This window comes from Aotus nancymaae, unplaced genomic scaffold (genome assembly GCF_030222135.1).
Source record: "Aotus nancymaae isolate 86718 unplaced genomic scaffold, 86718_ANA_hifiasm-v0.15.2.pri h1tg000014l, whole genome shotgun sequence".
NCBI classification, from domain to species: domain Eukaryota; kingdom Metazoa; phylum Chordata; class Mammalia; order Primates; family Aotidae; genus Aotus; species Aotus nancymaae.
In genome coordinates this window covers 67,432,968-67,446,186 of record NW_026988425.1, presented here as the reverse complement: position 1 = coordinate 67,446,186, position 13,219 = coordinate 67,432,968, and the positions used below count along the sequence as shown (strand labels likewise).

At 47.7% G+C, this 13,219-nt stretch overlaps 1 protein-coding gene across 3 annotated transcripts in view; it reads left to right on the top strand.

Annotated features, from left to right (window-relative positions):
* Nucleotides 1–2,261: 2,261 nt before the first annotated feature.
* The window catches only part of GCNT4 (glucosaminyl (N-acetyl) transferase 4), a 30,757-nt gene continuing 19,799 nt past the window's right edge, over nucleotides 2,262–13,219 (top strand). The window contains exon 1 of one of the 3 annotated variants that reach the window (XM_012462158.3): nucleotides 2,262–2,390. The gene's annotated coding sequence lies outside the window, so the exon portion shown is untranslated. Of the gene's footprint in view, nucleotides 2,391–2,427; nucleotides 2,721–5,812; nucleotides 11,924–13,219 lie in introns of those variants that run through there. The other 2 variants (XM_012462157.2, XM_012462156.3) reach the window with 2 other exon arrangements.

Genomic DNA, 13,219 nt, shown 5'->3' with positions numbered 1-13,219 from the left:
CAAGTTACTTGACTCCTTGAGCCTTGGGATCCTTGGTTATAAAATAGGATGTCCCTTTCTCTGATGACATTCAGGATTGTCATAAAGATCCAATGAAATTCCTAAAAGGAGAGAGCACTTTTTTTTTAGGAGTCTCAGTCTGTCGTCCAGGCTAGAGTGCAGTGGCGTGATCTTGGCTCACTGCAACATCAGCCTTCCAGGTTCAAGTGATTCTTCTGCCTCAGCCTCCCAAGTAGCTGGGATTACAGGTGCCCACCCCCGCATCTGGCTAATTATTGTATTTTTACTAGAGATGGGGTTTTGCCATGTTGGCGAGGCTGATCTCAAACTCCTGACCTCAACTGATCTACCTGCTCGGCCTCCCAAAGTTCTGGGATTACAGGTGTGAGCCACCATGCCCGGTGAAGAGAGCACTTTAAAGCATGGTAATTGCTATGGCATTACAGTACAGTAAAAGTACAGTAAAAGTAATTTACCGTGTTCTTATACTCAGTATGGTAGGTATTTGCATCCCTTCAGTCTTTCATTTCTGCATGAAACTCGAGAAGTAAAATTCTGCCAGGCACACTCTTCCCCTTGGAGCTGTGCTTCTTATAAGCTCTCTTTATTTCTCTTCGCTTTTTCTATTTCTCCCTCACAGGTGTGCTTGAATCACCCTCACCTTGGAGTGCAGTCCTGTAGCCATATCCTCAGTAACTGTGCCCCATTTGGTCCCTAGATTGTCATTTGGGTCCAGTTAGTTGGCTCTTAGTGACTCCTGTCTTTATGTTCTCAGTGCAAGGACTACCTCTGTAATTAAGAGTTTCTTGGAGGGCAGGGGCTGTGCATCCTTAGCTCAGGTAGTGTGTTTTTATTTGACTTTTGGAGATTGCACTGGGTTAAACAGCATTCTCTGAAAATTTATGTCTACCTGGAATCTGTGAATGTGACCTTATTTGGAAATAGGGTTTTTACCAAGTAATCAAGTTAAAATGAGATCATACTAGATTAGGGTGGGGCCTAAGTCCAATGATCGGTATCCTTAAAGAAGAGGGAAATGTGTTTGCAGAGGAGACACAGGAAAAGGCCAGAGACTGGAGTGATGAAGCTACAAGCCAAGGAATGTCGAGAATTGCCAGCAACCACCAGAAGCTAGGAAGGGGCACAGTGGGATCACAGCCCTGCTAACACATTGATTTCAGGCTTCCAGCTTCCAGAGCTGTGAGGAAATACATTTCTGTTGTTTTAAGTGGTGCAGTCCATGGTATTTGTTAGACAGTCCTAGGAGGCTAATACAGGAATGCTGAGCACAACAAGCATGCTTACAGTGTGGCAGAGACCATTCTGGAGGCCACTACCATCCTTGGGCAACCCACTTTCAGAAGACCTGCAGAGCAGGTTACAGCAAGGTTTTTGTTTGGTTTTTCATTTTGTTTTGTTTTGAGACAGAGGCTCGCTGTTGTTGCCTGGGCTGGAGTGCAGTGGCATGATCTCAGCTCACTGCAACCTCGGCCTCCCAGGTTCCAGCAATTCTCCTGCCTCAGCTCCTGAGTAGCTGAGCTTACAGGTGCCCACCACCACGCCTGGCTAATTTTTGTATTTTTAGTAGAGATGAAGCTTCACCCTGTTGGCCAGGCTGGTCTCGAACTCCTGACCTCAGGTGATCTGCCCACCTTGGCCTCCCAAAGTACTGGGATTACACACGTGAACCACTGCGCCCAGCCTATAGCAAGGTTTTAAGGGATGAAAGAGAGTAACTGAAGGCAGTGAATAGAGAGGGAAAGAGCTGGGTATGGTCTGAGTATAAAACAATCCAAAACAAAATTTGCAAACTTTATGATGATGAATAGGTTTTTAAGAAATAGTTTGCTTTAGGACAAAATAGTTGATTTGGAAGTTGGAAATAGAGAAGCAAGGGAGTGAATGGATATCCACTTTATGACATGATACATGCAAAATAGTAAAATTGACTTCTTTGGGAGGAAGTGTGTGTGTTTCCTAGCATGGCTTGTTTGAGATGTGTGAGCTGTGGTTAATGATGGCTGGTGGTCCCTTTGAATTCCATTCTTGGAGACCTCAGTGGTTAAGAGCATGGACACCAGACAGACCACCCACTTACCGGCAAGTTATTTCACCTCACCTTCCTCCCTCTCATGATCTGTATAATCAGAATAACAATAGCACAGCACCTCCCTCATAAAGTTGTGAGGATTGAAAGAGATAGATAATCTGCATAAATTGCTTAGAACAGTGCCCAGGGTGGATAATAGAAGCCTTAGTTGTTTTTATCATCATGACTACCGTCATCATCATGTAAAGATGAGGGAGACCCAGGAAGTGTAAATTATTCTTCCAGAAAGAGGCGGTCCCATGGGGAGGAAATGAAGGCAAAGCTGGCCATTTGCTTGAAAGTAAGTCTGTAAAATGAATATTAAAACACTTGCTCTCTGAGCACAGGATGGTTTTTAAAAGGCGTGGGGGCTGGGGTAGACTCAAAGTCTCTCTGCTGTTTGGGGCCGACTCCAGGTTCTGGGAGTAAAGTATATGGGGTCTCATGTGACGCTCTCTCTTTGAGAGTCACCAGGTCCTAGGTCCTAGGTCCCAACGGGTCCTACCCAGCTCCCGACCCAACAGCCATGCACATTGCGGGGCCCTCAGTCAACACTGATTGACGCAAGGACTCGAGTCAGGAACAAACCGACTGGGATTAACTTGTCTGGTGTTACTCGCTGTCCTGAAAGGTAAGCCCTGGAAGCCCCCGGCCCCAAAAGGGCGTGGAGCTTCGCGGGAGACTCCTGGAAGCGCGTGAATAGCAAGCACAGAGAGGCGCACCCGCTTTACAAAGTTCGAATATTCCCAGGAACCTGCTCCGAAGGCCCAGTCCTCCGTGTCAGCCAATTGGTTTAGTAGCTGTGTGCTTTCTCTCCTGCACTTATTTGGTGATCCCAAATGGCGTCCACACAGCCGCCACGCTCTCCCTCACTTGAGGATATAAGAGGAAGCCGATTTGGCATGTGGGAGCTGATTGAAAAACAACTTTGTACTCTAGTTATTGGGCAAAAAGCTCCACCTTCCCACGCTGCTGATAATATTTCTCCAGGCTGCGTGGGACATTCCTCATCTTACCTATGAGAGCGAGCTGCCTTCTGCCTGGTTGGGCGATTCCCGCAGGGCCTGAGTCTCCGCAGAGCCCGGCGTTCGGGGGGAAATAAGGAGCCGCGGATCTGAGTTTGCTTTGTCACTGCCTTCTGAGCGACTTCGGGCAAGTCACTTGGCTCTCCTGACCTCAGAGTTCTTGTCTAATGTGGGAGGGAAGTGAGGCTGGATGGCGCTCGGGGCAGCAGCGGAGAGTCGAGATCGGCGCGCGCGCCTGGGAACTTTGTCCGGAGCGCGGCGCTGGGACGAGGAGCGCAGGGCGGGGAGCTCCCTCTGCGGGAGCGCGGCGGCGGCACTCCTCCTTTCGCCGCGCGTCACGGGGGCCGCTCGGCGCTCTCCTACCCCGGGCCGGGCGAGAGCGGCTCCCCAGCAGGGGCGACGGAGGAGCGGGGCGAGAGCGGCTCCCTAGCAGGGGCGACGGAGGAGCGGGGCGAGAGCGAGCCGCCGCGGAGAGCCTGGGAGCCCAGAGCTCAGCCCGCGGCCCCCGCCGGCGCGGCCTCCGCAGCCGCGCGGACCCCGCGTTCGGGGCTGCCCCGCTCCGTCTCGTAAGTCGACTTGGCCACGGGGCTGGAGTTGTTAGCCCGGTCTCAGCCCTGTCTTCTTCGCGGGGTGGCTGGGACGCCCCGACCCTCTGCTCCTCACGACTTTCGTTTTCCCGCCGGGGAAAACTTCAGCGCCGCGTCCCTCTCCGGGCGGCGGGCGGGGGCGCCCTTCCGGAGCCGCGCGGGGTCCCGGCTGAACCCCGGCCGAACCCCGGCCTCTCTCCGCGCCTGCGGGAGTCCTGGGGGCCGATCAGGGCGCGCGGCGGGCGGACACAGGGTCGCGGGCCGAGTGGGTGACCCCGGCGCGCGCCTAGTGGACGCCGCAACTTCGGGGCTCCCCGCGGCAGCCGCCGCCTGCGGCCAGACGCGGAGAAGTTCCCCGAAGCCAGCGCTGGGAAAGGGAGGCGGGCGAGGACCGTGTCCTGGATAACAGGCGCGGGCCACGGCGCCGGCTTCCTGGGCTCCCGAGCGGAGCGGAGCCGCCAGGCTGGAGTCGCGGGCGCGCCGGCCCCGGGCTTTCCCGGGACTCTCCCCAAGTGCCGAGAACACGGCTCCTGGGCGCGCCCTTTCCGGGAGCAGGGGCATCCCGCAGTCCTGGCCCTTCGCGACCCAGCGCCGCCCCGCCTGGCCCGCGCTTGTGCAGGGCGCCTGGGGGCCCGAGGAGCTGCTGAGCCCAGCTTCCCGACCTCGCCTTTCCGAGCCGCCCACCGCTTCTCCGCAGCTCTGGACCAGCGGGGACGAGCGATGCTGCCCGAGCCCCGAGCTTCTGGACAGGGACGCTGGGCGCGTGAAGGGACTGCTCCCGGGGCTTCTGCGCTAGGGCAACTGGGGCTAGAGGGGGTCTCCGAGTTGTTCTTTGGCGGCGGAAGCTGCGGGCCGCGCCTCCCAGGCCGCGCCCTTCTCAGTGACCAGCTTCTGCGCTTTTTAAGGTCAGGTTTTCGTGCCGCAGAGCGGGCCGGGATCGTCCCCCTGCGAGGTGGTGTCGCCTCTGGGATCCGAGCCGAGAAACGGGACGCTCGAGTCCATTTGCAGTCTTCACGTAGGAAACGGTGCTAGGCAAACGGGGCGAGTGGGTGTTTTGTAAATTTAAGGACTCAGCTTTCCCGGACCGGGAGGTTTCCAAGTCATGTAGCCTGGGAAAATTGTCCCCTTGCTGGGCAGGCGGAGACGCGATATTGGCCCTGGAGCACTTTTTACCTTTTTTTTTTTTGGTCTTTAAAAATGGTAGAACAACAAACCAGGAAATTAACATATTTGGGGATAATATAATGCATTTAATTGTCTCGTGAGTAGACCGAAGTCGCCTTTTTTGATCTTGCATGCATAAAACATGTCCCTATTAAAGCATCAGTCAGCTTAAGACATTCTAGAAACTAACAGTTCATTTTGACAGCTTTTATTGATAGTGTCTTCAGGAAGTAAAATCTTTAAAAGAGAATCATTATAGAGACATTTCCTATGTTGCAATTTCTAAGGATCCAAATTTGTGTGAGAAATGACCAATTAAGATGTTGATGTGTCTCTTACTGGCATCAGGAGAGAAACAGTAGCCAAAGAATTGTGTGTCCACTGAATTGTCTCTGTGGGGACTGAAAGGAATTAACTGCTATGGGGTGGTGGGATAAGAAGGTTTATACTCTTTTCTTTGGGGGAAAAAGTTTACACTTATTTGCTAAATGTCGTATCTCCTGCACAGAGGTAGGTAGGGGTGAATGGCATAATCGGGCAATCGGTCAGAGTTGGCACTTTATGGCACCTAACCAAGTGCCTTCAAGATAAGTAGGCCATAAATACAGGTGTTTCCCAAACTGACTTTGAATGATCTGTGGTTTTCTTTTTTTTTTTTTTTTGAGACGGAGTTTCGCTCTTGATACCCAGGCTGGAGTGCAATGGCGCGATCTCGGCTCACCGCAACCTCCGCCTCCTGGGTTCAGGCAATTCTCCTGCCTCAGCCTCCTGAGTAGCTGGGATTACAGGCACGCGCCACCATGCCCAGCTAATTTTTTGTATTAGTAGAGGCGGGGTTTCACCATGTTGACCAGGATGGTCTCGATCTCTTGACCTCGTGATCCACCCGCCTCGGCCTCCCAAAGTGCTGGGATTACAGGCTTGAGCCACCGCGCCCGGCCTGATCTGTGGTTTTCTAGGAAGGGAGAGGGAGAGAGGGCAGGTAGGGGGTTCTGTACCTGACCGTGCTGTTTCTGTGTCACCCTTGAGCCACGGGTGCTGGGAGCGCGACCTGGTGACCTGGGGCTTACCACAGCACCACATAGGAGAGATAAAACGGAGTCAGCTTCAGAGTCTTTCCTTCTTAGGCTACAAGGCAGGAAGAATGCAGTGAGACAGTAAAAATGAGCAAAGCAAGGCTGAAAAGTGAATTCATCAGTCCACCTGTGTGGAGCACTGGCTGTAAACCAGGCGCACTGGCTGCTGTGAGGCGCAGATGTGCTGCAGCTCACTGCATCTGTGCTGAGGCAGGAGGCCTTGCTGAGGAGATTGAAGATGAGCTCCAGGATGAGTAGGAGCTGTGTAAACTAAGCAGCCATGAGGGAGGGGAATGGGGAGAATGGGAAGTATTCCAACTCCAGGGAATGGTGTGTGCTGAGACCAGAGGAGAGGAGAGCCTGAAAGTTGGAAGAAAGACAGGTTCACTATGACGTGAGAGGAAGATGGAGAATAGCACCGGGGGAGGCCAGCAGGTACCAGGGCCAGGTGGTGCTAAGGGGCATTGTAGAGAGTGGACAGTTTCACACCTGCTAGTACGCAGATGAAATGTGGATTAAAAACACAAAACTCCAGCTGCCACGTGGAGAATGGACTTGAGGAGCCCCTAAGTAGACAGGGCTGGGTCAGAGGGTGCAGGAGGCCTGGCGGTTGAGGCTGAGGTAGTGGCAGTAGGGATGACATAGTGGGTGGATTCAGGGCCGGCTCTGGAGTGACTTGGGGCTGAGTCGTGTGTGGGGTGTGAGAGTGCAGATGAGTTTTGTGTAGGGTGTGAGAGTGCAGCGTGACTCCCGCTAAGCTTGGGTGCTGCTATTTAGAGAAACGGAACATTGGAGGAGGAAAGACAAGTTTGGTTTTATTGAGTCTGGGCAGCTTTCGAGGTTCCTGAGTGGCCGCATAGCACGTTCGCTGGCTGACTCTCCAAAGATGGCCATCTGTACTAGGAGTCTGAATCCTGGGTGGATGGGGTTGGGGGCGAGGCGGTGGTGGCTGAGGACTGGAAGCTGCTCCCAGAGTGAGAGGTGGGACAGAGGGCTAGGTAATTTAAGATACGAGAGCCTTAGTCATGTGTGAATGCGATGGAGTGAGTTGGAAGAAGTTGAGCACACAGGATGTCTGATCCTACCCCCTTGGATTGTGATGTTATTTTGATATCAATTTCATATAATGTAAACTGTCAACATCTTACAGAAACAGTGTTTTAAAGCACATTATGACTGAGTGATTCACTTCACAGATCATACAAATGTAATGCTTAGGAGAAAAATATATGATAATCATGCAACAGAGCAGCAGCATGGCTAAGAGCAAGGACTCTGCAGTGAGACTGCTGAGGCTCTGGTTCTGGCTCTGTCACTCTCTAGCTTAGGACCCGATACAAGCTTCCTGACCTTTCTGTCGGTTTCCTGGTCTCTGAAATGGCACCGCACCTTAGGGGTACATGCTCTATAGCACCTCCTTGTGGGCTGTTGTAAGGACTGCCTGTGTGCATTATGCATGCACAGTGTGTGCCTTACGCTGGGCACATTGTAAGTGCTCAATAAATCTTAGTGCTGGTGGTTTTATTATCATGATGCCATTTCTATCATTTCTGGTTGTAGCATCTGGAACCTGGAGAATGTTGAGAACCTGTCAAAGGTTGTACAGCCAAAGAGTGGTAAAGTTAAGGCCAGGATATCATTTGCCTGACTCACAGGAAAAGCACCTTCCACTTAATGTGTCAACAAGTGTCAGGTGCTCGATGCTGTATAAAATTAACTGTAATAAAAGGATCCAGTCACTGCTTGCCAGAGTGTAGTGAAGCAAAGCAAATAGCATCAACGTTGAGACCTAGAGACTTTTCTCAAGCAATTTAGAGATGTATGTTTTGTATTAATTTGCATTGCTTTGCATGTCATTTATATGCATTCCCATATGCTGGTAATTTTCCTAGTGGGATCTAAAGGCTGAAGTTTCAAGTATATAAGAGAAAAGAAAATTAATCAGGAATTGAATGCAGCTGTTTTCATCCTAATAGATCTCTGGGGATGATGGGCTCAGTGTGGGCATTTGGGGACAGGATTAGATCAATGTGTATTATTTTAGATGTGGGGTGCCAGATATTATTTGATAAAGGTAGCTCACGACTTAAATATGTTATGAAACTTGATCTGCTGAACATAACAGAAAAAATACAGCCAAAGTGGTAGAAAACCAGAGGAAAAATGTCTGCTGTATAAGATGCCAGAAAATGAAGTGCAAACAGAAGTCTGCTTTATGAAGCTGAACTAATAAGAAACACTAAGGGTCAGAAAGGAAAGATTGAATTTCTGCTAAGCGATATGAAATTTTAGAAAGAACAATCTTAATTACAAATGTGTGAGGCTTCAAAACCAGTAAATTCCTCCCAATGTGGATTTACTGAGAAACAGGCCATCAGGTCTTAGTGGAATCTTACTTAGTACAGTTGAAAAAAAAAAAACAAACTGGCCAGACATGGTTGTTCATGCCTGCAATCCCAGCATTTTGGGAGGCTGAGATGGGGTGGATTACGAGGTCAGGAGTTTAAGACCAGCCTGACCAACACGGTGAAACCCCGACTCTACTAAAAATGCAAAAATTAGCTGGGTGTGGTGGTGTGCGCCTGTAATGCCAGCTACTCAGGAGGCTGAGGCAGGAGAATTGTCTGACTCCAGGAGGCGGAGGTTGCAGTGAGCCAAGATCGCGCCACTGAACTCCAGCCTGGGCAACAGAGTGAGACTCCATCTAAAAAAAAAAAAGAAAGAAAGAAAACCAATTACAATTTTGTTACTTAGAGCAGCGGTTCTCAAAGTGTGGCCTCAGGACCAGGTACATCAGCATCACTTGGGAACTTGTGGGACTCAGCAATTTGTTAATAAGTTCTTTAAATATTTAGAGCCAGCTTTCACTCCTCTTTTGAGTCATTACTTCTTTAGCCTTAACCTTTCCATATCCCTCTTGTGTCACTGGCTTCTCTCTAGGCTGCTTAACTTCCATCAGTTACTATCCCAGCAGAGGGGTGCAACCAGACACAAACTCATTTCTCAGGGTGTCTGCTCAGGACACAGCAGACTGGGGTGGTCCCTTCCTCAGTCCCAAGGTCTAAACTGTGGAAACACTTTCCTGTTTGGGTGGTACTATTCATAGAAACAGGGATTCATGTTCTGCATTCGGCTTTTGCATTCTGCAGCTTTGTGGTTCTCAAGCTGTCCAGGACCACGATGGTTTCGTTTTTGTTTTGCTGCATTTTGGTTTTTTTTTGGCAATCTCGTACCAAACTGTGACTCATGCCAAACATGCAGTCAGCCAAAACGCTGAACTGTCCTCTACAGATGCTCCTGTCAAACCATGTTTCTCCGTTAACAAATGTTAATTTTTGGCACGTGTTAGTTTTGTACTTCTCTCTGTTAAAATTCATCTTACGAGATCTAAGTCATCTTCTTGGGTCCTATTTCTATTATCTTCCATATAAGCTGAGCCTCACCTTTGTGTCCTTTGCCAGTTTGGGTGCTGACATCCTGGTTAAGGAGTTAGGAAAAACGTGAGCATCTTTGTTAGAGGCCTTCTTCACAGTTAAACAGGCTCAAAACCTTGGCATCTTTTGCAATCCTTCTGGACTAATATCAGGAATAGTTGTCACCAGTCCAGTCATTGTTTGCATGTAAATTACTGTTGTTTTGAAGGCCTCCCATACATGGTTTCTCTTTATAGGGCCTGTGTTCTAGAACTGCATCCTCAGTCTCTGTCCTAGCACACCCATCTATAGCACCTCCTCAGTAACTGATGGCGATGTTCCTTTCCCTATGCTGTTTCTACCATCAGCCTGGGGTTTTCTTTGGAGGTGACACAATGGTAAGTTTCAGTTTATTGACAGTAAGATTAAGAGGGATTCAGAAGTTTCCAAACAATGGGAAGCAAAAATTGTGCCTTGTAATTTCTCTCTGCTTTACCTTCTCCCCCAAGCTCTAAAACCTAAGAGTTTTGTGCTAAAGTCTAGATTTAACCAAGAGATTCAGCTTATTTAATTAAAAAAAAAAATTGCCCATACATGATTCTTAAAGGAGTACAGTTAGGTAATATAATTACAAAACATTGTTGCCAGGCATGGTAGCTCACATCTATAATCCCAGCACTTTGGGAGGCCAAGGCAGGTGGATCACCTGAGGTCAGGAGTTCGAGACCAGCCTGACCAAAATGGAGGAACCCCATCTCTATTAAAAATACAAAATTAGCTGGGAATGGTGGCGCATGCCTGTAATCCTAGCTACTCAGGAGACTGATGCAGAAGAATCGCTTCAACCCAGGAGGTGGAGGTTTCAGTGAGCTGAGATCATGCAACTGCACTTCAGCCTGGGCAACAAGAGCAAAACTCCATCTCAAAAAAAAAAAAAATTGTTTTAAAAGGCAGAAAAACGTTGTGGCAGGAATGCTTTTAGCCATGGTTTCTAGAGCATGAAAAAGTACCTGGAATTCTAAACTGTTATATCATGATCCTTATCCAATCCTAGTCAAGCCTCACTGCAACCCCACCTACAGTGAAATTCCAGCCTTAAACCAAACCTCAACATCTCAGTAAAATCCAACCTGCTCTCCTTTTCCAAGATGCTCCAGGATGTTTCCAAACCTCTTTTGATGCCATGTGCTCCCTTGTCATGGTAAGCAAATCAATAATTAATACATAAAATTGAAAAAGCACCTGGTGATAATAAAGTTCTCTGTAGTCTCAAGTAAATATTGTAGGGAAGGCAAAATTTTATCTCTACTTTCTTAACAGTTTTTTAGCTGGGCCTGCAAATTAAATTGACATAAGAAATATCAACAGGAGAAAAGCACACACACACATTTATTTAATGTAAGTTTTATGTGACAGGGGAGCCCTCATAAGGAAATGAAGCCCCACAGATGCAGTGAGAATTGAACACTTATATAGTGGACTGGACAAAGAGTAGTCAATTATGAAAATGTAGCAAGGCCAAAAAGAAGCCTGGGCCAGGGTAGTTAACTGGGAGAAGTGGCTGGGATGATAAGGGTTAGTGTAACAAAATTTGTACAAATTTTCCTTGGGCATAACTTTCTTTGATAAGATTGTTAATTAGACTGTGTTAACTTTCTCATTTCACATAAGGATTTCATCTCCTGATTTTAAGAAACAGCAAAAAGGGCAGAATGGTCTTGTACCTGCTATTTTTCAAGTGGCCTTAACTCGGAAGTCAATATCAGAGTGGCGTATTTTGGAGTGACATATTCTCAACTCCTTCCCCAAGAGTCTTCTGTGCTTCCAGCTCTTTTGTTGCTTTGTATTTCCCTCCCCTGTGCAACCCCATCTTCTCTTGTTGGTTTTCTGGGCTTTTTCTAATCTAGTTAAGGGAGAACTGGCGAGCATGAGTCTTTGGAGAATTGCTTCTTGGCTGTGCCCAGGCTTGTCCAGTCAGCCTGTCTGCTCTTGGGTAGGTTAGGCCATTTCCAGAGGTTCTGCAAGCCCTGGCGTTTCTCATGGTCATCTGCAAGATCTGGACAGTTCACAAGAGAGCCGCTCATTTGGACTGCAGCAGAGGGTGGACAGTTCTGCCCAGGACCAGAAGGAACAACACCTAGCAGAGTTTTCCTGTGCTTGCCAAGGCTCCTTCTCCTGCTCTCTGTCACTGCAGCATATTTGCAGTATTTATGCTGTGTCCTTTTTCTACACCCCCACATTCCACCTCGTGGAACAAGGAGGAGCTCACTCTGCCCAGCCATCACCTTCTACCAGGTTCCTTCTTCCTTCAGCCTTTCCAGTAACCCTCTTGCCCTCCTCTGAGGCTGGTAAGTTCAGAGAGACATGGCAGATGTGTCGGGGAAAGAAATGGAATGATACACAAGGTAGACACAAATTCGGTTGCAAAGCCACAATGTGGAAAAAACATTAATAGAATGATTGTGAAGCTGAAAGAGGAGATGCAGAGCTGGAGAAGAGATCCTCAGAAAGGAGGATCACCACTTCAACAAATGTTGAACATTGACTTGAACATCAATTCAACATCATGGTAAGAAAATCCCTGAATAAAAAAAAAAAATTTCCAAAAGCTAGATAGTGACTTGTCTTTTCTCGAAAATTACCCTATAGAAAAGAAATTCAAATGTGACAAAATAACTGGCATTTCTTGGATTGTGTTATCAGTCACCTGGGACCTCACTGTTCAGTTCTCCGCATTCCTCCAGGCAGTAGAGTTTCTAGTTGTGTCTCTCCAGAATCTAACACCGTGCCTCCCTAGCACATGGTAGGCACACAGTAAATGCTCGTGGGGTGGATGGGCAACCAGTTGAAGGAGGACAGAAATTGGATATCTAAGAATATAAGGTTTATATAAGGATATACTCAAAAGAGTGAAGGCAGGAACTCAAACAGGTATTTGTACATCCATGTTCATAGCAGCATTATTTGCAGTAGCTCAAAGGGTGGAAGCAGAACAACTATCCATTGAGAGATGAATGGATGACCAAAATGTAATGTGTGCATACAATGGAAAGTGATTTAGTCTTAAAAAGGAAAGAAATTTTGATACACTATAACGTGGATGAACCTCAAAGACATGTTAAGTAAAATAGTCCAGTCAAATATTGGACAAACATTGTATGATTCCTGTTATACAGATTTCTAGTGTAATCAAATTTTTAGAGACGGAAAGTAGGATGCTGTTTTCCAGGGCCTAGAAGCAGGGGAGATTGTGGGGTTAGGGTTTAATGGGTATAGAGTTTCAGTTGGGGAAGATCAACATGTTCTGTGGACAGATGGTGGAGTTGGTTGCACAACAGTGTGAATGTACTTAATGCCACTGAACTGTACACTTAAAACTGATGAAAGTGATAAAATGTGTATTTCACAACCGTATTAGAAAAAATGAATATGTTTGTCAACTAATTCATAAATAAGAAACAAGCAAAGTTATTCTTATAACAAAGAAGTGAACCAGATAATACTTGGAAAGTATAGGTTATAGGAAGAAGAAGCAATAACACTAGACTTAAAAACATATTCAAAACTGTGCTACTAAAAATGTGTTGCCTGAATCCTAACATGAGGCAGAAACTTAAAGCATTTTCATCCTGCCCTCTCTCCATTATCTCTATGATTCTCTTTTTTGAAAAAATCAGTTTTTTATTTTGAAAAATGTCAAACCTGCAGAAAAATTGTAAAAATAGAACAAATGGGCCCTTGTCCCATTCTTCCTTGACCATGAGAAGCATGGACGGCTTTGATGTGGTTTCTGCACCAGTTTGCCCAGCAGAAATCCGTGGCTGTTGCCTTTGGAGATGGTGTCTGGGTGCAGGAGTGCACGTAG